The sequence below is a fragment of the Panthera leo genome, chromosome B4 (assembly GCF_018350215.1).
Source record: "Panthera leo isolate Ple1 chromosome B4, P.leo_Ple1_pat1.1, whole genome shotgun sequence".
NCBI classification, from domain to species: domain Eukaryota; kingdom Metazoa; phylum Chordata; class Mammalia; order Carnivora; family Felidae; genus Panthera; species Panthera leo.
Window position 1 is genome coordinate 119,888,235 of NC_056685.1, and position 26,385 is coordinate 119,914,619.

Consider the following 26,385-nt stretch of genomic DNA (forward strand, 5'->3'; position numbering starts at 1 on the left):
CTCTCAAAAATGAATAAACATTAAAAAAAAATTTTTTTTTTAACATAATGGATAAAAACAGATTCATGATTCAAACTGTCAAAGTTCAAATGCTCGTTCCATCTCTAACTGCATGACCTTGGTAAGATTATGTAACCATGCTGTGCCTCAGTTTCCTTATCTATAAAATGAACATACCAGTACTAGCTACTTCATAGGGTTTTTAGGAAGGTTACATTAGACAGTCCATGTAAAGTGCTTACTCAGTGCATGACACAGAGTAATCGTCATTATTTCTATAAAGAGTAATCCAGAATACTCTTATGGTTTGTTAAATTTATTTAGGATATAATCCAGGATGATTATATAGGTTTTCCCTTTTAATACATTAACATATTTATTCCTGGTAAGAATCATCTTTACACTCCTAGAATTAAATTTGTCTCCCTATGGTGTGTATGTATGTATATATATATATATATATATATATATATATATATATATATACGTATATATATATATATACGTATATATATATATATATATACGTATATATATATATTTAACATGATACTGGATTGCTATTTGTAATTTAGGATTTTGCATCCTCATTCATATGTAAAATTGGTCTCCAGTTTTCTTATCTCATTTCAATTTGATATGAGAGTTAGGTAAACTGAAGAGTTTTCTGTCTTTTTCTAATCAACCAACAGAAACTAAATTGTCTGTTACCTGAAAATTTAAAAGAACACACATGTAAAATAATCTAGTACTAGCACTTCTCTAGAGTAAATCCTTAAAATTTCCAATGTATTCAATGGTTACTGATCTATCAATACAGTCAACCTTGACATGCATCAATTCCATAATTGACATTTTTTAAGAAGTTAATTATTTCCACTTATGTTTTCTTACTGAATAAGAACTACATATTTTTATATTTTTTATCTTCTATATTTGCAATTCTACCACCATTTTCATTCCTAATGTTCTGTATTATTTTTTCTTTCATATGCCTAGGTGGGTCTATTTTATTGTCATATTCAAAGATACAGTTAACTTGATTTTTTAAATTTTTTTAATGTTTATTTATTTTTGAGAAAGAGACAGAGCATGAGCAGGAGAAGGGCAGAGAGAGAGGGAGACACAGAATCGGAAACAGACTCCAGGCTTTGAGCTGTCAGCACAGAGCCTGATGTGGGGCTCAACCTCATGAGCTGTGAGATCATGACTTGAGCTGAAGTTGGGCACTTAACCGACTAAGCCACCCAGGCACCCCCAGTTAACTTGATTTTTATCAAACACCTACCAGATGAGTTATTTATTCATGTACTTGTTTACTAACATATTACCTTCTGTTCTTAACTACAACAATTCATCATACAATTATTGTTGTATTCTTTCTTCTAGCTCTTTAGTTGAATGCTTATTTTATTCTTTCCTATTTGAAAGCAAAAGCATAACAGGCTATCACTTTTCTACTGAGTAAGGTTTTGTCCATATCACTTAGGTTTTGACAAGTCATATTTTAATTTCAATTATTATATATATACTTTATAAAATTCACTTTTGATTTCCTTTTCACCCTGAAAATTAGTGCTTGCTTTTAAATTTATAAGTGCTTAAATTTGTTGTCTCTTAATGATGTATTTATAGTTTTACCACATTATAGTCAGAGAGAATAATTATTCAACTTCAAATTTATTTAGATGTTCTTTAAAAACGAGTATGTAATTTTCTTCTGTTACATAAGCACTAAAAAGTATATTCTCTGTTCTTAAAGGTGAGATGTATATTTTTAAAACTACTAATTGCATAATTCATACCATCTATACCCTTAGCTTTTCTACTTCATCATCACAATCTAAGAAATGTTACCATACACAGTATATCACTGTGGTTGAACTTTTTTTTTCCACATTTCACTGAAAAGTTTTTACTGATGTTTTATATAGAAATAGTAATTTATTTGCCAAGAAGGATGATCCCATCATCCCATCATACTTCTGCTGGAACCAGTGCATGGCCTCCTCTTTGCTGATTCTATGTTTGGCCCCAACACAGCCTGTCCTGAGCTTCTAGTCTGTGATGCTGAAACCTGGCCTACTCAGCACCACAAAGAAGTCCAGGCCATAGATACCAATTCTTGAGTCATATTTGATCCCCAGAGACATGAGCTCCTGGATCCCAAAACCAAAGTTTCCAATACTGAAGAAGTTACTTTTTCTTAACGCCAACTCCCTCACCCTTAGACCTTTCTCCAGGATTTCTTCTGCCTTAGCCCCACAGACTATGAAGGATGGCAATCTTTTCATTTCTCCTGATGCCAAGGGACCTAACAGTGCATCTAGGTTTGGAAAACACAGCGGTCTGTCTTGTAAACAGCTCCAGCACCTTAGCCACGAGGATCAGTCTCTCTCCACTCTCCCCCACACAGATGTTGAGGCAAAGCTTGCAGATGCAAAGTTCCTGCAAGGGGTTATCCTTTTCATCTTGACCCTGCACCATGGTGGAGAACAGGAAGAGAAAGTCTGTGATTGAACTGTAACCAAATTTTCTTTGTATTTCTAAATTTGCTTCATAAGTTTTGTTACGTTTTTCAGTTAAGCAAAAGAATTATGTATCATCTTTATGGATTACATATTTTATTACCAAAAAATTACAGTTTAATGTTATATAATGCTCTTCATCTTGAATTTTGTTAGCTATTAATATTGCTACCTAAGCATTCTCTTTCTTTTCATTTAACTGGTATAGTGTTGACTATCCATTTTTTTCCTTCTATTTCTGTCATTTTATCTTGGCCACATCTCTTAAAAACAGTCATAACTGCAGTTGGCTTTTTTTGGTCTAAAATCTGAAAAGCTTTGTCTTTTAATGTGTTCACATTTGGTATTATTCCTGTGACTGAATTTTACCTAGTCATTATTATCCTTTCCTGTTCTTTGTACTCTTTCTTTAGTTTTTGTAATCAAGCTTTTTTCATTTCTTTATTCCTTTCTCAAAACTTTTCCTTAACATTTTATTTCTATTATTAGTCCTTTTGTTTTTACAAATACATTAAACCTCTATTTCTTATTGATGTCAAGAATTAGGTTATATCGATGCAGAAAAGGCCTTTGACAAAATCTAGCACCCTTTCTTAATAAAAACCCTTGAGAAAGTCGGGATAGAAGGAACATACTTAAAGATCATAAAGGCCATTTATGAAAAGCCCACAGCTAACATCATCCTCAACGGGGAAAAACTGAGAGCTTTTTCCCTGAGATCAGGAACACGACAGGGATGCCCACTCTCACCGCTGTTGTTTAATATAGTGCTGGAAGTTCTAGCATCAGCAATCAGACAACAAAAGGAAATCAAAGGCAACAAAATTGGCAAAGATGAAGCCAAGCTTTCGCTTTTTGCAGATGACATGATATTATACATGGAAAATCCGATAGACTCCACCAAAAGTCTGCTAGAACTGATACATGAATTCAGCAAAGTTGCAGGATACAAAATCAATGTGCAGAAATCAGTTGCATTCTTATACACTAACAATGAAGCAACAGAAAAACAAATAAAGAAACTGATCCCATTCACAACTGCACCAAGAAGCATAAAATACCTAGGAATAAATCTAACCAAAGATGTACAAGATCTGTATGCTGAAAACTATAGAAAGCTTATGCAGGTAATTGAAGAAGATATAAAGAAATGGAAAGACATTCCCTGCTCATGGATTGGAAGAATAAATATTGTCAAAATGTCAATACTACCCAAAGCTATCTACACATTCAATGCAATCCCAATCAAAATTGCACCAGCATTCTTCTCGAAACTAGAACAAGCAATCCTAAAATTCATATGGAACCACAAAAGGCCCCAAATAGCCAAAGTAATTTTGAAGAAGAAGACCAAAGCAGGAGGCATCACAATCCCAGACTTTAGCCTCTACTACAAAGCTGTAATCATCAAGACAGCATGGTATTGGCATAAAAACACATAGACCAATGGAATAGAATAGAAACCCCAGAACTAGACCCACAAACGTATGGCCAACTCATCTTTGACAAAGCAGGAAAGAACATCCAATGGAAAAAAGACAGTCTCTTTAACAAATGGTGCTGGGAGAACTGGACAGCAACATGCAGAAGGTTGAAACTAGACCACTTTCTCACACCATTCACAAAAATAAACTCAAAATGGATAAAGGACCTGAATGTGAGACAGGAAACCATCAAAACCTTAGAGGAGAAAGCAGGAAAAGACCTCTCTGACCTCAGCCGTAGCAATCTCTTACTCGGCACATCCCCAAAGACAAGGGAATTAAAAGCAAAAGTGAATTACTGGGACCTTATGAAGATAAAAAGCTTCTGCACAGCAAAGGAAACAACCAACAAAACTAAAAGGCAACCAACAGAATGGGAAAAGATATTTGCAAATGACACATCGGACAAAGGGCTAGTATCCAAAATCTATAAAGAGCTCATCAAACTCCACACCCGAAAAACAAATAACCCAGTGAAGAAATGGGCAGAAAACATGAATAGACACTTCTCTAAAGAAGACATCCGGATGGCCAACAGGCACATGAAAAGATGTTCAACGTCACTCCTTATCAGGGAAATACAAATCAAAACCACACTCAGATACCACCTCACGCCAGTCAGAGTGGCCAAAATGAAGAAATCAGGAGACTATAGATGCTGGAGAGGATGTGGAGAAACGGGAACCCTCTTGCACTGTTGGTGGGAATGCAAATTGGTGCAGCCGCTCTGGAAAGCAGTGTGGAGGTTCCTCAGAAAATTAAAAATAGACCTACCCTATGACCCAGCAATAGCACTGCTAGGAATTTATCCAAGGGATACAGGAGTACTGATGCATAGGGGCACTTGTACCCCAATGTTTATAGCAGCACTCTCAACAATAGCCAAATTATGGAAAGAGCCTAAATGGCCATCAACTGATGAATGGATAAAGAAATTGTGGTTTATATACACAATGGAATACTACGTGGCAATGAGAAAAAATGAAATATGGCCTTTTGTAGCAACATGGATGGAACTGGAGAGTGTGATGCTAAGTGAAATAAGCCATACAGAGAAAGACAGATACCATATGGTTTCACTCTTATGTGGATCCTGAGAAACATAACAGAAACCCATGGGGGAGGGGAAGGAAAAAAAAAAAAAAAAAAAAAGAGGTTAGAGTGGGAGAGAGCCAAAGCATAAGAGACTGTTAAAAACTGAGAATAAACTGAGGGTTGATGGGGGGTGGGAGGGAGGGCAGGGTGGGTGATGGGTATTGAGGAGGGCACCTTTTGGGATGAGCACTGGGTGTTGTATGGAAACCAATTTGACAGTAAATTTCATATATTAAAAAATAAAAAATAAAAAAAATAAAAAAAAAAGAATTAGGTTATAACTATATTCATCCTTAACAAAGCATAATTTGCATTTTTCTCTTCTTACTTTGACCCTAAAGTCTTGATCAAATAATGTGGAACTTTAATGCTACAGTATTATTTCCTCTTTATGACATTTCAGAAACATTTCTTAATAATTGTGTTATAAGTGACACCCATATTATCAACAGTGATTTAGGTTCACTGGTTTCACTGCAAGTACAGTTTCTTACAGATTCGGTAAGGTTATATGATATATGGTTGATATCTTTTGCAGCATTTATCCATTCATCTATCCATGGTCATTTGAGCTGCTTTAATCATTTGGCTATTATAAGTAATGCTGCAATAAACACAGCGGTGTATATATCTTTTCAAATTAGTGTTTTCATATTCTTTGGGTAAATAACCAGTAGTGGCATCACTGGATCATATACTTCTATTTTTAATTTTTTTAGGAACCTCCACACTGTTTTCCACAGTGGCTGCACCAGTTTGCATTCCCATCAACAACAGTACATAAAGGTCACTTTTTCTCTACATCCTCACCAACACTTGTTGTTTCTTGTGTTGTTCATGTTAGCCATTTTGACAGATGTGAGGTGATATGACATTGTAGTTTTGATCTGCATTTCCCTGATGATGAGCGATGCTGAGCATCTTTTCATGTGTCTGTTGGCCATTTCAATGGCCATTTCTCTGGAGAAATTTCTGTTTGTGTTTTCTGCCCATTTTTAATTAGATTATTTGGGGGGGGGGTGTTAGGCTGTATCAGTGCTTTAAATATTTGAGCAAATAAGCCTTTATTGGATATGTCAGTTTCAAATTTTTTCCCAGTTTTAATCCTCTTGATTGTTTCCTTTGCTGTAGAAGCTTTTTACTTTGATATAGTCCCAATAGTTTATTTTTGCTTTTGTTTCCCTTGCCTCAAGAGACATATCTAGAAATATGTTGCTATGGCCAATGTCAGAAAAATTACTGCCTGTGCTCTCTTCTAGAATTTTTATTGTTTCATGTCTCACATTTAGGTCTTGAATTCATTTTGAGTTTATTTTTCTGTATGGTGTAAGAAAGTGATAGAAAATGATCCAGTTTCATTAGTTTGCATGTAGCTGTCCAGTTTTCCCAGCACAATTTGTTGAAGAGACTTTTTCCCACTGCATATTTTTGTCTTGTTGAAGATTAACTGACCACCTAATCATGATTTTAGGATTTTCTATTCTGTTCTACTGATCTATGTGTCTATTTTTGTGCCAGTACCATACTGCTTTGATCACTACAGCTTTGAGGTATATCTTAAAATCTGGGATTGTGATTTCTCCAGCTTTGCTTTTATTTTTCAAGATTGCTTTGGCTTTTCGGGGTCTTTTGTGGCTCCATATCCACTTTAGGATTGTTTGTTCTAGTTCTGTGAAAAATGCTGTTGGGGTTTTGATAGGGATTGCATTAAATATGTAGACTGCTTAATCCTATGGAACAAGAAGCTGCCACTTAGTAGGGCCTAGTATAGGGGTTTTCTTTTCTACTCCCTCCCCTCAATACAAAAATATAGATTAAAAAATACCATTTATCTTGGGAGTTATTCTTATAAACTCTTTCTTTTCTCTAAAATTTATCTTAAGTCCCCTAGTAACTTGAAAGTCCCATCTTCATGCTATAGCATTTATTTTAAATGTATAACTTCAAAGTAAACCAAATTCTCTATCATCTAACTCAAATTTTCAATACATGAAAGACATCAATAATTCTAGGTTTTTATAAATAGGTATTTTTGTCTTCCCTTTTTTATGGTTATTTATTTTGAAAGAGACAGAGACAGTGTGAGTGGGGGATGGGCAGAGAGAGAAGGAGAGAGATGATCCCAAGCAGGCTCTGTGCTGCCAGCACAGAGCCCTGCACCAGGCTTGAACTCACAAAACCCTGAGATCATGACCTGAGCCAAAACCAGGAGTCAGACGCTTCACTGACTGAGCCACTCCTTTGTCTTCCTTTTTAAATCCTTACAAAATAGTGGAAGCATTTTACAATCTTAAGCAGAAATGTCCTAATTATGTTAAGTGACTCAAGGGATAGAATTCAGTTTGTATGAATAGATTAAATGTGTTTGATTGCTCTTTTTCAGTGAAGATTGTGTTGTCAAGTTCAAAACTGATAGCTTTATTTGCTTTTGACAAATACATATGGGGAAAATTCTTCTTAGCTAGCTCAATATACTCTAAATCAGCCACAAATATAAATACTAGATCAAGTTCCCCACAACTAAAAGAAATAAAAAACACTTGATAAAAATCCAATCAAAATTAAACAGTACAAAAGATCTGATAATATGCTCTTCCGTTCTAGCTCTTTTTTGTTTGACTTTCCATAAAAATCTGTACTAATGAAACATCTACATTTTCACTCTAAGCATAAATTTTAGTTTTCCATGACAACAACCACATATTCTGACTGAGTAGCTGCTTTCCACCTCTACATTTTCCAGCTCCAGAAACTAGTCCCGTATGGAACTGAACTGGATTTTTTTATCTTGATCATCTGATACCCCAGGAATCATCAGAATACAGAAAACTAGTATGTTAGCTTGGTCTTCAGTGTTAGAAACAGAGAAAACAAGTTGAGGAAAGTCTCAACAATAACATGTTCAGGGAATTCTTATCTAAAATATCTATTCAGAAGATTAGATGCCTTTTTCTGGCATTTAACCCCCTTTGGTTCAACTTTTCCAAATTAAGTTTTCTGCCTTCACCCTACCCCCACTTGATACCATGATGAAATCAGGACATAAGTAAAACATCCCAAGTATTAATATATCTACTATTCCATCCCACAAAACTAGTTACACTAAACAAGGAGGAGATACTAAAAATCTAAATAAGGAATTTTTTTAACCTTCAGAATTTAGAAGAACATTGTATCATGATATCCTTGGATCAATATTTAAGCAAAAACTATTCAGTAAGTTGAAAGGGGTGAAACGCTCTTTCTAAAGAGGTCACAAGGAAGTAAATAATAGGATCAATGACAATATTAATAACACACTATCTCTTATAACAAAACATGTTACTAAAACAGACAGGGTAAAAGGTATACAGTTAGGATAATAACATTTCACTACCAGTCCTTCATAGAGAAAATCTTTTGCAAGACCATGTGACATATTTATTCAGCCTGTATCAAGGAATATAGTAGTGGTTTTCAAACTGTGTTCTTCAGAATCTCTCAGGGATCTCAGTAAAAGAGGCTCACATCCTGGGGTATTATTCTTCATTCACATTGCCATCTTCTTCATTCACTTATGCATACAATAAATACTAAATAAGCTGCCTATTCCATGCATATACTGTGGTTAACCAGTACCTTCTAAGATCACACCTGTGAATACAAAAGAAATAATCCCTGCCCTCAGGTAGCTCAATCAAGAAGTCAAACATCAAGAGGGGCACCTGGGTGGCTCAGTCGGTTAAGCATCTGACTCTCAGTTTCAGCTCAGGTCATGATCTCACAGTTTTGTGGGTTCGAGCCCCACACTGGGCTCTGCATTGGCAGTGTGGAGCCTGCTTGGGAATCCCTCTCTCTCTGTCCCTCCCCTCCTCACATTCTCACTGTCTCTCTCAAAATAAAAACCTTAAAAAATTTTTTAAAAATTCAAACATCAAGCAAATAATCAAATAATTAACGGCCATAGAAACAAACTCTATAAAAGAGAGTTCTACAAAAGCATATTACACAAAGTTTTTGGTGAGTTTTAAACATCTTATGAGTTTTCTCTTTGATTTTAGGTAAATAAAGGATAATTGACTCCCAAGACACCTAAATAATAAAAGATAACCTGGCATTTCTGGTGGCAATTACCAAATCTAAACTCTGATGCCCGACTTTATCATGACCCTGATTCAAAAGAACTACAGATACAATCATTAAAATATTGTAAGTATCTCTATGTACCAGATACTATGTTAGATGCTTTCGGACTACAAAGTAATATTCACTTAAGAAATATCTCAAAATATTTTACTGAATGTCTGATATACTAGGCATTGGAGATTGTTTCCATACAAGAATGAGTTTCCAGCATTTTTCAGAAAACTTATTATTTTTCTGAATTCCAAATCCCCCATCCCCCCAAAAAAAAATCAGTCAAGAAATAGAGAAAATCAGAACTAGGAAAAGTATTACAATCTGCTGTGAGAATTAAAGCTTAACAACATGGAGACATCACTGATTAAAGGAATATACACACATCAAGCTAGCAGCAAGAGTAGGAAGTGCTGACACAACACAAGGAGTAGAGGGTTCAGGTCAACATCGCTATGAACCAGGGCAGGCAAACATAAAAGAAAGATGGTCATGATTTAATTAATTGGTCAGTCTTATTTGTCACTGTCGTCAAGTTATGTGTCTGTTCATGGCCCCGTCTGCTGCTAAAAGTGAACCACTCTTGAAAATAAAATAAATATTAACGTGTTTATATGCATAATATAATTTATACAAATCCTATGAGTTTTGGAAGCAAAGTAAGTCCTTACATTAGCCATTTGCCACATGATTCTGTGTGGTCTCTTAGTTTTACTAGGTAGGAAGTCTGAATGTCATGTTATTTGAAAAAACCCACTAACTATTCACTGGTGTTTTCTAGGGTTTGAATATTCATTGGAGGCTGCAGTTCTTTATTGATACTACTAAACTTAACATTTTTCATATAGTATACAAAATTTTAGATATTCATAATAATGAATACAGGATATAAAAGACTGCTAGAAATATTTTAAGAACAGCTTATGATTTAAGAATTCCCATGAATTTCTAGGAATTATGATTTCTTGTTCCTGAATCCCCAAGGTTAATATTTATTGGGATTTCCTCTTTGGAGTTTAGAAGAGGAACACAAACATGGACACCAAAAAAGTGTCATAGGTGTTATGATAAAATTCTATTTCGTATACAGTTGAAAACACAAAAGACAAAAAACATAGGACCAATCAGCCTGTCAAAAGTCTGGAGAAGGTTTCATAAAAAAGGACATGAGTGCTTAAGTGTTTTTTGTCCTAAAGACAAAAACAAAACAAAACAAAACAAAACTATTTTCCAGGTAGAGTAGAGGGAGGTATAAGGTTGCTGACATACATACATAGGGAAGACTCTGTGAGAAGGCTGGGGTCATGAAAGTCAAGAATCTTAAATAGTCTACTGATATGATCAAATTTATGTACTAGAAAGAAAGAGTTCTCTGGAGGACACACGGAGAATGGCTTCAAAACTATGTGTGATGGGACTGGTAGAGCAATAAGACTACCACAATAGTTAGGCACATTCACTAAACAACACAACCATACATATTGTCAAAAACCCATTCATATCTGACCAGTGTAGAGTGAAACCTGTAAGAGAAACTGAAAATAGAGGTATTGTTATAAACTGTAAAATAACAACAAATATAATTTTTAGAGAGAGAATGATTATGTTGATCTCTTTCCTAGTTTCATATAATCACTTAAGGAAGAAAATCAACGTTTAAAAAAATCCTTTATATAATAAATCAAATTTCTTTAAAGCAATTCTTTAGAGCAATTTCTTTAAAAAGAGATATCTAGTTACCCTGTCACTGACCCTCCTAAAGAATCTAAGGACACCTTATTCATTTTCTAAGTCTTGTCACTCTTCTAACCCAGATTAACTCATAATTAAAAATATGGAATCAATAGAATTATTTTTAGTTGCCTATAAGTACCTAATTGTTCTCATTGCTATTTTTCTTTCAGATTCAGGAAAAGCAATTTATTAGATGAACATCTATGTATCATAATCAGGCTAAAAGCTCTTATGCCTCCCACCCGCCCCCAAATCATCTCATTCCGTTGATAGTGTTATGCAGATTTTGTAAACAATTAAATCTGTTCACATGCAAACAATTTTGGTTTAATCATGAACAACAATAAAGGGGTTCATACACTTTCATATTCTTCATGCTCTACCCATGATCCTTTTAAAAGCATACTAATATATCTTATTATGTATTCCAAAGCTGTTATACCTAAGTGAATGTTCTTTTCAAAATTCTTTTGACATGCTCCTGGAGCAGTTCCAGAAAGAAATATTAACACTTTTGGGGAATTTTACTGCACCCTTTTAAGTAGCCAAATAGGAAGCTGGTGGAGGAGTGAAGCCAAAGATTAAAATAAATGCACTATTCATTTTAACATAGGGTTTTTCTTATTCTTCTTTTTAATAGCTCTAGAAGTAATTTTACTGTTAACACTGAATATTTGTGGAGTGGTGTTGTAAAAATCATTTTTACAAAGAAGAAGGCTAAAAAAGATTTTCAGCTCACCATCAGAGCACAAGTTTGAACAACTGACAATCTTCACACACAATATGCTTCCAATGAGCATGCTCTTATGCATAAAAAAGGAAACAAAGCATTTCAGGACTGTATTTGTAAAAGGGTATTAAAAAAAAAAAAGCACAGAGTAAGTTTCAGAGTGGAAAAACATGACAGACTCTCCATAGTCAAACCTGGCACCGAACTATTTTCTAAGGTACATTTAAAGCAGAATATCCGTGTTATTTATATAATATCGACAATAAGAAAGAGCACAAAGGTAGACTTAAGACAGCTAAAGAATCCAGTTCATATGCTATAAAATATTTTTCTTTTTATCTAACAGTCACCTGAACAAGAGTGCCATTATTCAGCCAAGGCAAATAGGTCCTAAAAATTGTCTCAAATTTTCTATAATGCTAAGTAGCCTAGCTTGTTCATATGACTTTGCTTAATGCAGCTAAATACTATGAATGCTATTCAGTTATCAAATATACACAGTACCATTCAAGTTTAGGGAAATAGTAGGATTTTAATACAGAATAACAAATTAATCTCATACACTGCTTTCATCTTCCCACTCAACATCCAAGTGCTATATAGTCCATTCTATTTTTCCCTCACACTATGCCACCAAACATTTTTACTGCAGCAATAAGTGTGAGAAAATAGAATCCAGTAGGGGAGAAAGGGAATGAAAGAGAGAAAATGTAAAGGTAGAGAAGCCAACATGAGAAAGAAAAACTGGATTCATCTCCCTTAGCAGATGTCTCCAGAGAGCTCACCCAGTATTCCTAGACCAGATGGAAAGAACAGTATGGTACAGAATTCTCTATCCCTACACCCAGATGTCACAAGGAATGGAGATGCAAACCTTGTTAGGAACTAACACTTAACACCGTATTTCTTGTGGGCTGTGCCATTTATTCACTCATTCATATATAGACTGGTTAGTGATTTTTTTTTCTTTTTCTGGTTTTCTCTGTGGGTGCCTCTCAAATTTCTTTGTCAATCCTTGACCTCTCTCCAAAGCCAATCATGTATTTCTAGGCCCTGCCAATGACCTCCTTAGAACCTCTATCTCAACATCCCCAAAATCCAGCTCATTTTTCCTGACACTGGAAAACACAGTGCTACCCCTTGACGTTTTTCCTATGAAAAAAAAATCTCCAGGGGTTTCACAATGACTGTTGAAAATATTTTAAATCCTTTGACCTAATCATCAAAGGATTTCATGATCCCACCTCAATCTAACTTTCAAAATAACATCACAACCCTCCTTCACATACTCCTTGTTCAAAACACTGGCCTATATATCATTAAGTAGAATATACCTGAGCATGCATACCTTGTGCCTTTGCTCACATTCACTTATCTTTGCTCCTAGCTTACTCTGTGATAGATACTGAATTAGACACTGGATACAAAGATGAATAACAGATCTTATATAGATTATAAAATTCTTAAAGAAAGAAGGAGCATGGGCTTTGGAGTTAGATAGGACTGGGGTTTAAATTTAGATTTTGCAATTACTGGCCATGTGACAAGTTCTTCAGTTGTGGACAGCTTCCTGCCCTGTGAAATGAAACGAGAGTAACATCATCTCCCTTGGAGACTTGCCAGGTGATTTAGATGATATATTTTAAAAGCCTGAGACAGTGTCCTGCAAATAGGAAAGTCTCCATCCTTAGATATCATCACTACTTCCCAAAGCAGAAGACTGCACTCAAGACACTAAGAAGTTGGCTCTAACCTGCCTAGGTCCTGAGCAACTATAGAGAGCAACTACAGCTTTCCTCTACTCCTCTTCTCCAATTTTGGAATTTGTAGAGATAACTAAGGCTAAGCCCACAGCCTCTGCCTTTTGACACTTTGCCTAGTGATCTTTCCACTCTCCCACACCACCACACTGTGCCCCCAATTTAAGACAAGGAGCATCTGTGTTAATGAGTAGTTAGTGTGAGAAACTGAGCCAAATAGGTACATGAGTGTCTTACACAGGTAAGTAATTGATTTCCCTTTCAAACCTGTATTCTTTAAATAAAATTCAAAACTTACTTCACATAGTGGAAGGGTATTGCCCAATTGTAATAATTTTTCCACTCCAAGATACTATCTACTTCAGTGGGAAAAGGGACAAATTTAGATTTTTCACATTACAGCAAACTGAGCTACCTAGTGCCATGTTTCTATTCTACCCCCAGCATCCTTTATGGATTGCCCTCCTGGACTCCTAACTGACCTTTATCCAAGTCTGTATATGAAAAATGACCTTGGGGGGTGGGGGTGGGGGGGAAATGAGTTATATATACAGTGTTTGAGGAAGTCCAGCACTCTTGGTCTTAGTTCCAGAACAGTCAGTGCCAAGATATCCTGGACAGTGTGGAAAAGAGTAGTTGAGGAATCCTAGCAGCTATAAATGCTTAGCAGCCAAGTGAAAGCGGCAAGTCACAGGTTTTGGAAATCTGTTTACATATGACCATACCTCTGAAGAAAAGTAAGAAGCAGGGGGAAAGGGCTTGACATAAAGCAAACTTATAAAGTCATCTACTTACTCAATAGAAGCTGAGAAGGGAACGTGGGTGGCTCAGTCAGTTAAGCATCTGATTCTTGATTTCGGTTCAGGTCATGATCACCTGGTTCATAAGATCAAGCCCCACCTCAGGTCCTACACTCACAGTGAGAGTGCTTGGAATTCTCTCTCTCCTCTCTCTCTGCCTCTCCTCCTGCTTGCACATGCTTCCTTGCTCTCTCTCTCTCTGTCTCTCAAAATAAATAAATAAACTTAAAAAAAATTTTTTAAATAGAAGCTGGAAAAGTAGGCAAGCAGAAAGTAGCTTAGAAATCCTCCAAAAAAGAAAGGTTTTTGTTTGTTTGTTTGTTTGTTTGTTTGTTTTGGTGGTGGTGGGGAGAGGGCTTTATTCCATCTAAATTAGGAGTTATTTTACTTAGAACTATGCCTCAATTTGGACTACATAGTAAACATTTGTGGGGCTCTGGTTGCCTAAAATTCATTTATTCCTTCTTTTGGTAACAGCACTCCATTACATTTCAGAGAACTCTCCCTTCTCTATTGTATGTATTCTTTAAGGGTCTATAAATCAATATGCTGTTCTTATCACTTAAACAGGGATGTCTAATAATCCAAGCTCTACCAGGGAGATGGCTTCCAAAATTTAGATCTAAAGTAGAGTGGCTTAAGAATGAAAAGATCAATGGAAACCAATTTGACAGTAAATTTCATATATTAAAAATAAATAAATAAATAAATAAATAAATAAAAATGTAGGATACTAAAAAAAAAAAAAAAAAAAGAATGAAAAGATCAAGTCCCAGAACTGGAGCTCTGAGAAGAAGAGAAAATCCTGCTGTTTAGACACCTAATGCTGCCCTGAGCCTGATTTTCAGCCCTTTTTTTAATTCTGTAAACTGCCCAGTAAGTTCCCAATAAATTCCTTTCCTGCTTCCTTAGCTAGAGTTGCTTTCTCCTGCTGGCAACCTAAGAACCCTTGATGTGGAATTGAAGCCATTTGCCTTTGTGCCTTGTCTTCCCAAATGAAAAATGCAAATATTTGAAATAAAAAATAACCTGTACTATAATACTTTTTACTATAATAGTTTTTATGACTCTATTAGAAAAGTACCAAGCATGTTTATTGAAATATAAAACTTAAGAGGAGCATTTTTTTCCTTACCTATTCTTCCTTATTTTTATCAGAATTCACTGTATTCCCTGCCACAGTCCCCCACTACTCAATTTTCCTCACATTTGAGCCAAGATTTACTGTATTAAGATTAACTGCATTGATTTGTTTAATTGCTGCCCCAAGCAGTAAGGTAATTTACGTGGCTCATATTCTGGCTGAAAAGTTGATTTTTTTCTGAGCATTTTCAACACCATTGCTCCTTATTCCATTGCCTTTTCCCAAAAGTGTAGTACTGTGTTAAGAGTAATGTTTAAAAAATAGTTAAAGGTATGATACTAGTATTTAGTCTCCCAGGTCTCTTCTATGAAATAAATTACCATAAGAAGATGTGAATTTGTAAATTAGCCTGTATAATTAACAGAAGTTTAGAAATCTGAAAAATATAGTAATCACCTAATCTAAGCCTATCATTTTACAAATAAGGAAATTATGGTCTCCTTAGACCATTCTTCTTGATTTCCAGCATCATCACTGAGTTATTTTTGTTTTTATATTTCTTCTTTCATTGAAATGTGGTTCAAGGAAGAAGTTAATAAATACACATTTTCAGTAATCCTTCTTAAACAAGAGGAAAAAAAGAAACAAGCTGACATCCCCACAGAAGTCAGTGACACCTGTAATCTCTCAATAACTTAAAAGCCAAACCTTACAGTTCTCTTCAACTCATCCTTTCTTTAAATCTTCTACTCACTGTCACTATAAAGATCAAATAAAAGCAATGTATGAGTTATAAAATGCTATATGAATCAGAATGTTGATATTGCTATTATTTGTCCTTTCTCTTCCCATGCCACCAACCCAGTCAAAGCCATCATCACCTTACATCAGAATTATAACAAAAACCAACAGAAGTCCCTATCTCCATTTTCTCCCCATTCTAACCCATCCTAGAGACAACTTTTTATGTGAATCTCTTAATTCTGCCAAATTCTTAAGGAAGAAATAACACCAATAGTACACTTATGCTTTCACAGAATGGAAAAAATAGGAAACAAGGCCAAATGTGGTTTTGGATGCCAGGATAACATTAGTACCAAAATTGCACAAGGATATCACAAGAAAGCAAAACAAAAGGCAAATCCTACTCATGAATATGAGTGTAAAACTCTTAAACGGAGTAGCAGGAAATCAAATCCTACAATATATGAAAGGGATCATCACGTTTGGTCTATTCTAGTAATGCAATATAAATTACTACAGGAACAGCATGAGAAAGAAAAATTATATGATCATCTCAACAGATGCAGGAAATGCTTTCTATAATTCAACACCAATTCATCATTTAAAAAAAAACTAGCAAACTAGTAAGAAAATGGAACTTAGACTGATTAAAGAGGTTCTACTTTAAAAAAGTTATGGGATTGAGAAATCAGGAGAGTGGTAATCCTTTGGAGCTAGTAAATGCAAATAATTAAGGGAAGAATTTCAGGGGCTGATTTCTTGATCTGAGTGCTTATGATACAAATGTGTTCATAAGTTTATAAGAATTAATTGAGTCGTACAAATGTGATATGCATACTTCCTGTATGCACATTTTACTACAAAAATAAAGTTCATAAGTTTATAATTAATTGAGTTGTACAAATGTGCGATGCATACTTCCTGTATGCACATTTTACTACAAAAATAAATAAAAAATAAAAATCTACAGCAATCATCATATCAAATATTTAATTCATATTAATTGAATTGAATTTAATTGAAAGAATGAAAACTTTCTTCTTGAGAATGGAAACCAAATAAAGATGCCACTAACATCACTGCTCTTTATTGGAAGTCATAGTCAATGCAACAAGAAAGAAAAGGAAATAAAAGATATAAGCAATGAAAAGTAAGAAATAAAACTGCTATTATCATGTAGAAAATCCAAAAGAATATAAAGATAAATTACTAGAATTAATAAGTAAATATAGTAAAATAATTGGATTTGAGATCAAAATTAAAAAGCAATTGGTTTTATACAGTAGCAGCAGCGGCAAAAAAAAATAGAAGTTTTTAAATGGTACCATTTACAATAACATCAAAAAGCTAAAATACTAGGGTGCACCTGGGTGGCTCAGTCAGGTAAGCATTTGACTCTTGATTTCAGCTCAGGTTATGATCTCACAGCTTGTGAGTATGAACCCCACACTGGGCTTCACACCAACTACTTGAGATTCTCTCTCTTTCCTTCTCTCACTGCCCCTACCCCGTGTGCCTATGCACACACATTATCTCTCTCAAAATAAATAAATAAAAACTTTAAAATATATATCTATAAAACACTTCATAATAAAACTAATGAAATATGAGTAATAGCTCTGCAGAGAACACTATAAAACATTATTTTAAATATTTATGTATATGTATATTGCAATCACATGTACATCTTCCAAAAAATCACGTGGACACTCTCACCGCTGTTGTTTAACATAGTGTTGGAAGTTCTAGCATCAGCAATCAGACAACAAAAGGAAATCAAAGGCATCAAAATTGGCAAAGATGAAGTCAAGCTTTCACTTTTTGCAGATGACATGATATTATACATGGAAAATCCAATAGACTCCACTGAAAGTCTGCTAGAACTGATACATGAATTCAGCAAAGTTGCAGGATACAAAATCAATGTACAGAAATCAGTTGCATTCTTATACACTCATAATGAAGCAACAGAAAGACAAATAAACTGATCCCATTCACAATGGCACCAAGAAGCATAAAATACCTAGGAATAAATCTAACCAAAGATGTACAAGATCTGTATGCTGAAAACTACAGAAAGCTTATGAAGAAAATTGAAGAAGATATAAAGAAATGGAAAGACATTCCCTGCTCATGGATTGGAAGAATAAATATTGTCAAAATGTCAATACTACCCAAAGCTATCTACACATTCAATGCAATCCCAATCAAAATTGCACCAGCATTCTTCTCGAAACTAGAACAAGCAATCCTAAAATTCATATGGAGCCACAAAAGGCCCCGAATAGCCAAAGTAATTTTGAAGAAGAAGACCAAAGCAGGAGGCATCACAATCCCAGACTTTAGCCTCTACTACAAACCTGTAATCATCAAGACAGCATGGTATTGGCACAAAAACAGACACATGGACCAATGGAATAGAATAGAAACCCCAGAACTAGACCCACAAACGTATGGCCAACTCATCTTTGACAAAGCAGGAAAGAACATCCAATGGAAAAAAGACAGTCCCTTTAACAAATGGTGCTGGGAGAACTGGACAGCAACATGCAGAAGATTAAAACTAGACCACTTTCTCACACCATTCACAAAAATAAACTCAAAATGGATAAAGGACCTGAATGTGAGACAGGAAACCATCAAAACCCTAGAGGAGAAAGCAGGAAAAGACCTCTCTGACCTCAGCCGTAGCAATCTCTTACTTGACACATCCACAAAGGCAAGGGAATTAGAAGCAAAAATGAACTACTGGGACCTTATGAAGATAAAAAGCTTCTGCACAGCAAAGGAAACAACCAACAGAACTAAAAGGCAACCAACGGAATGGGAAAAGATATTTGCAAATGACATATCGGACAAAGGGCTAGTATCCAGAATCTGTAAAGAGCTTACCAAACTCCACACCCGAAAAACAAATAACCCAGTGAAGAAATGGGCAGAAAACATGAATAGACACTTCTCTAAAGAAGACATCCGGATGGCCAACAGGCACATGAAAAGATGCTCAACGTCGCTTCTCATCAGGGAAATACAAATCAAAACCACACTCAGATATCACCTCACGCCAGTCAGAGTGGCCAAAATGAACAAATCAGGAGACTATAGATGCTGGAGAGGATGTGGAGAAACGGGAACCCTCTTGCACTATTGGTGGGAATGCAAATTGGTGCAGCCACTCTGGAAAACAGTCTGGAGGTTCCTCAGAAAATTAAAAATAGACCTACCCTATGACCCAGCAATAGCACTGCTAGGAATTTACCCAAGGGATACAGGAGTGCTGATGCATAGGGGCACTTGTACCCCAATATTTATAGCAGCACTCTCAACAATAGCCAAATTGTGGAAAGAGCCTAAATGGCCATCAACTGATGAATGGATAAAGAAATTGTGGTTTATATACACAATGGAGTACTACGTGGCAATGAGAAAGAATGAAATATGGCCCTTTGTAGCAACGTGGATGGAACTGGAGAGTGTGATGCTAAGTGAAATAAGCCATACAGAGAAAGACAGATACCATATGTTTTCACTCTTATGTGGATCCTGAGAAACTTAACAGAAACCCATGGGGGAAGGGGGGAAAAAAAAGAGGTTAGAGTGGGAGAGAGCCAAAGCATAAGAGACTCTTAAAAACTGAGAACAAACTGAGGGTTGATGGGTGGTGAGAGGGAGGGGTGGTGGGTGATGGGTATTGAGGAGGGCACCTTTTGGGATGAGCACTGGGTGTTGTATGGAAACCAATCTGACAATAAATTTCATATATTGAAAAAAAAAGACATCAAAAATAAAAATAAAAAAATAAAAAATCACGTGGACAACGTAAAAATATATTTGTCAATCATATCTCAATAAAACTGAAAAAAAATTTTAAGGAGACCTAAATAAATGGAGAGATATACCATCCTAATGGAGGAAATATTGAAAATATGTCCACTTCCCAATATTGTTCTACAGAGTCAATGCAATTTCAATAAAAATCTCAAGTAGATTTTTTGTAGAAATTGACAAGCTAATTCTAAAATTAATATAAGAAAAAATAAAAATGGGGCACCTGGGTGGTTCAGTCAGTTAAGCACTGAACTTTGGCTCAGGTCATGAATTTGTGGTTAGTGAGTTTGAGTTCCATGTCAGGCTCTGTTCTGACAGCTCAGAGCCGGGAGCCTGCTTAGGATTCTGTGTTTCCCTCTCTGTTTCTCCCCCATTCACACTCTGTCTGTCTGTCTCTCTCTCAAAAATAAAGATTAAAAAAAATTTTTTTAAAGAAAAAAAATCAAAAGAATCTTGAGAAGATGTGAAGAGGCACACCATCAGACATCAAGATAATAGTAGTTAAAATAGTATGATATTGCTCAGCATACTTTGTAACTCCATCCACATCATTGCAAATGGCAAGATTTCATTCTATTTTGTGACTGAGTAATACTCTCTCTCTATACACACACACACACACACACACACACACACACACACACACGTCACATCACGTAGTAAGGAAAAAAGAGAGAGGCAGACCATAACACAGACTCTTAACTATAAAGAACAAACTGAGGGTTACTCGAAGGAAGGTGGGTAGGGTGATGGGTTAAACAGGTGATGGGTACTAAGGAGGCGCGTGTTGTGATGAGCACACTGTATGTTGTATGTAAGTGATGAGTCACTAAATTGTACACCTGAAACTAATAGTACATTGTATGGTAACTGGAATTTAAACAAAAACTTAGAGAAAGAAAAAAAATAGTGTGATATTTATACGAGAATAAATACATGGACCAATGGAACAGAACATATGTATTTTATAAGTGTCACTGTAGAGTGGTAGAAAAAGAATAATCTTTTCAAAAAGTGGTACTGGTTCAACTGAGTATCAATATGGAGAATGAAAACTGACATATACCTCACATCATTTCTAAAATCAATTCCTAATAAATAATAGATCTAACTGTGAAAGAATAATAAAACTTCTGATAGTTAACATAAAGAAATAACTCATAACCTTGATGCAGGCAAAAAGTCGTAAATTGGACACAAAAAACACTAACCACAAAGAAAAACACTGATACCTTGAACTAGTTAAAATTAACAAATCCTGGGGCACCTTGGTAGCTCAGTCAGTTAAGTGCCCAACTTGATTTCAGCTCAGGTCATGATCTCATGGCTCCTGGGACTGAGTCCTGTGTCAGGCTCTGCATTGATATTGCAGAGCCTGCTTGGGATTCTCTCTCTCCCTCTCTCTCTGTCCTTCCCCAGCTCGTGCTCTCTCTCTCTCAAAACAAATAAATAAAACTTTAAAAATAATTAACAGTTCCTATTCATCAAAGACAACATTAATAAAGTGAAAAGGCAAACCGCAAATGAAAAAAGATATACCTGCTAGAATGGCTAAGTGAAAAAGACTAACAATACCAAATGATAGTTATGATGGAAAGCACTCACATATTTCTAGAAGTGTAAATTTTGTATAGCCACTCTTAAAAAAAGCTACTACAATCTAGACATACCATTCCTAGATACACTTTCAATAAAAATATGTACTACCAATTGGAAGGAAGCACAAGGGGTGTTTCTGAGAGTTAGTAATGTTCTCTTATTCTGGGTGGTAATTGCATGGTTTTGTTTTGCTTTGTTTTTGCTTTGTAATAATAAATTTGTACACTTATACTGAGTGCTCTTTTCCATGTATATGCTATATTCCAATTTTTTAAAAACTCAGGGGAGGGGTGCCTGTGTGGCTCAGTTGGTTAAGTGTCTGACTTTGGCTCAGGTCATGATCTCATGCTCACAAGTTCAAGCCCCGCACTGGGCTCTGTGCAGACACCTCGGAGCCCAAAGCCTGTTTTCAGATTCTATGTCTCCCTCTCTCTCTTCCCCTCCCATGCTCATGCTCTGTCTCTCTCTGTCTCAAAAATAAGTAAACATTAATTTTTTTTTAATTAGGGGAGGAAAAAAACAGGGAGAGGAGAAAAAAATCAGCAATGTAAAACTAAAATAAGAAATGTCCATCCACCACCTGACTACCATTTTTAATGTCACAAATGACCCAGTGATAAAATAAGGAGTTGATAAACTTGATATTTTAGTTCATCTGCACAGTCTTAGAAAAAGTAAATACATAATTTACTTAGGTTTTCTTTAATACTGAAGACAATTTTAAAAGATTCATATTGTTTTGTGTTCCCCTTGGCATTCATAGATACTAGATTGGGAATCAGTGTTCCAATCTAAAAAGAAATCAGATCACCAAAATATTTAGTAAATTTTGCCTCTTGTCTATAAACTGTTATGTTTATATTGGAATTACCTCTTCAGGAAAATGTTAAGTATACCAATCCTAAGTAAACATTTTAAAATAAAACCATGAAGATCTTATTTTCAATTCTTCCCAATAATAGATACATTACAATCTGAAGTTTTTTCCATTTAACTTCCAAATCTATGCTCCTTGCCAGTCCATCTGTCAGATTTAAATCTTAATCACATACAAACTATGTACCTATTGACAAGTTTCTTAATCTGTGCTTCAGCTTCCACATCTGAAATGGAGGTGATGTTACTAATACTTTACCTCATAAGACTGTTGTAAGGATTAAATGTAATAACACATGTAAATCACTTAACACTGTGTCTAAATGGTAGATAAATTGGTATCTTTGCCCACCTACTTATTTTTTAAATGAAACCCTATAATGCTGATTACAAGCTTTGTTGAGTATGAAAGAAATTGTTGGTACAAGGGTTTTCCTTTTAGATGTCTGGTTTGGGAGGTAACCTTGCATTGAAGGACTTCCAAATACCTATATATGGAAGTCTTTTCTTTCGAGTCATTCAATTCTTTCAGAGAAGAATATATTGAACTCCTACTTAGAAATTTGCTGCCTCGTTGAAAATGTATGCAAAAGAATGGGAAGAGGAGTTCAATTGTTTTACATATAAAATTTCTATCTATCCCCTTGTTTTCTGCCTCAAAACTCACCCCATGCCCTCACTATCCCTAGTATCTGCAAGCTCTTCAAACATTTAAAAATAGCTTTTATTTTCGTCCTTGAGTCTTTTCTTCCCCAGCTAATCATGGCCATCTCCTTCAACTGCCTGCATACGCTTCACTCATATTTTTATTAATTCATTCATTCAAGAAATATTTAGTGATTATCTGTTGTGACAGCTAATATTATGTGTTAACTAAGCCATGGTACCTAGATATTTGGTCAAATATTACTCTAGATGTTTCTGTGAAAGTATTTTTTAGATGAAATGAGCATTTAAATCAACTCTGAGCAAAGCAGAGTATCCTCCATAATGTGGGAGGGCCTCATCCAATCAGCTGAAGGCCTTAATAGAAAAAAACTGACCTCCTACTAGGAAGAAGAGGGAATTCTGCCAGCAAACCAACTTTGGACAAACTGTAACCCTTCCCTAAGTTTCCATCATGCCAGTCCATTTTGAAGATTTTGGTCTTGCCAAGACTCCACAATCACCAATTCTTTAAAATAAATTTCTTTCTCTATATATACATACACCCTGTTGGTTCTGTTTCTCTGGAGAACCTTTGCTAATACAGTTATGTTCCAGGAACACAACAAGGACACATTACCCACCTTTGAGAAACTCATAGTCTGAATTCATTTCATTTTATCTACATAACCCTTTAATCTGTGCCTCAACCACATCAACTATTTTAAATGCAGTCTAACCAGAATTCAGAATAAAACAAACTGAGATTTTTCACCTCCCTAATTCTAGCTACTATTGTTTCTTTAATGTAGCCAAAAAGTAGTCTAATCATATCACTACTTATATTGAGCTTACCATGACAAAATTCTATAAGCTTCCCATAAGAATTGTTGCCAAGTCATGTCTCATCAATTCTGTATGTGCAGTTGTTTAATAGGGCCTGCACACAATATATAACATTTATTCCTACTATATTCATCCTCCGAAGATTAGCTTTTTATTGAATGATGTCAAAATTGCTTGTTCCTCAAGGAGTGTTAATTTCCTTTTCAGTAAAATGGGAAAAATAAAACACATTACAGGACTAAAGCATTTGACACAATGCCTAGTACATAGCAGGTATCTGACGTGTCTACTTTGAAGTATATAGTACTCAGAAAGAGTTAGATCTATTCCTGCTTCACATTCCCCTGGATTAGCCTATAACCTAAATCACATAGCCATTTCTGGCACTGAAAGACGAAGACAAGAGGAGACAAGGAGGGAAGGAGAAGGTATAGATAGATAAATGACATGAAGTTGTTGCACAAAGTTGGAATAATGACAATGAATACTTTTTTTGATGTTTACTTATTTGTATTATTTTTGAGAGGGGGGAGGGGCAGGGACAGAGGGAGACAGAGGATCCAAAGCAGGCTCTGTGCCAACAGCAGAGAGCTCGATGTGGGGCTCAAACTCACCAACCCTGAGATCATGACCTGAGCTCAAGTCAGATGCTTAACCAACTGAGCCACTCAGGTGCCCCAACAATGAATACTTTTTAATTGGGACATACATCCAGGGGCATAAGAGACGACTCTTAAAGACTGCAGATTATTTAGAAGATATCCAATGGTAGAAAAAAACACTTTCATTTAGTTTCTTGGCAATTTGCAACTTATAGTCAGAAAGGAATAAATTTAGTGACGTTTGGAATTTGGTTAAACTTTTAAACTGCACTTCCAAATATCGGATTTGGCAAAGTCTAAAATAATCTTTGCCAAGTCCTTGACTTTTTTATTCACATGTATTCAAGGGAAAGCCAGCTTGTAGATTTGAATCATTTAGATTTGACTCATTTAAACGTAAGAGTGTTTTATCAAGCCACAAAAACTCGTCCCCCCACCCCCCCACACACACACACACAAACACAAAAAGTCTTATATAAACCACAGCTCTCATACACTAAGTCGCTGAGACTTGGAAGAAGAGATAAACTCAGAAAGACCTCATGAAAGACAGACATTTTGATGAAGTAATTAAAAGAGTGAAATAGCACTGAACACACAGGAAATGGAAAACCATTCCAAATATGCAGACGGAAGTGATATTACATCAATGATAAGGACCATATGCAAATTCCAGTTATTGGATTTTGAATTAAAGATATTTTTCTAAAATGTCTGAAAGAACAACTGGATCGTTGAAGCATCCATAAAATTACTGTCAGGATGTATTTATTCAGCAAATACTTACTGTGTGTCTCCACATGTAAATCTAATAACACTGGGAAACAATGCTGAACAGGACAGCCATATCCTTGTCTTCTGAAAGCTACAGTCTATAGAGAATAGATTTTTTTAAAAAACAACAGTGAAGACACAATTACAAATTTCTGTAAGGGCTAGGAAGTAAAATGTAGGAAATAGTTTTATTTTACATGAATTTTAAATTGCAATGTTAGGGCTATTAATAAAAAAAAGAATAAAAGATTTTCAAATTCCTAGAAACCTTGAAGTTCATCACATACAGTTTTTCCACAAGGATCCTAAGGCAACAATAAGTCAAGTGCTTTGATCAAGGCAAGAGGCAAAGGGAAAAACAAAGCTAGACCTCAACACAGGTTTCCTAACTCTGTATCCTAGATCAATTACTTCATTCAACTTTCACTGACCATCTACTACGATTAGGCACTATGCTAAGTGCTACAGAGGAGGCAAAAATTAAAACACCCCTCCCTAACTCTGAAAGAGCTGATCATCCTGGAAGGGAGATAAGCATGCAAGCAAATAACTGTCAAAAGATAAATGATATAAAACAAGTTTGCACAAAATTCCATAGCACCAAGAAGGAAACTCTAACTCTGCTTAGGAAGACTAGGATGGCTTCACTTTAGCCGAATCATGTGAATTGAGTAGGATTTTTCCAGGAAGACAAAAGGAAGAGAAACATTTCAGAAAGGGTAAAGAAAATGTGCAAAAAAATGTCAGTTTGAAACAACACTACATGCTCAGGAAATTTTAAATGTAAAAATATCAGAGTTCTTCTACTTGTGAGGTTTCTTTTTCTGAATTATTTTTACCAAAGTAATACATGCACATGGTCAAACAGTGCTGAAAGATTTAAAACACAACAGTCCTGTGGCAACCCCTCTCCTGGTCATCCAACCATCAAGGTGCTCCCATTCCCAGATATAACCACATTACATTCATTCAACCGCTGCTTTTGGCATTTAACTCTGTTTCTAAATCATGTGTATATACTAATGTATTGGCATCTAACATGGTATGAGGATTTTCTCTTTATACCCACTTCGTCTCCCCCACCACAGATTTCCAATATGATTGAAACATAATTTGGGGCTGTATCCATAATTGTTTTCA

At 35.4% G+C, this 26,385-nt stretch overlaps 1 protein-coding gene and 1 pseudogene across 9 annotated transcripts in view; both read right to left on the reverse strand.

The window, feature by feature from the left end:
* Positions 1-26,385, reverse strand: part of ANKS1B (ankyrin repeat and sterile alpha motif domain containing 1B) — a 1,079,782-nt gene that overhangs the window by 937,482 nt on the left and 115,915 nt on the right. The window lies entirely within an intron of this gene.
* On the reverse strand, positions 1,902-2,487 carry LOC122223974 (annotated as a pseudogene).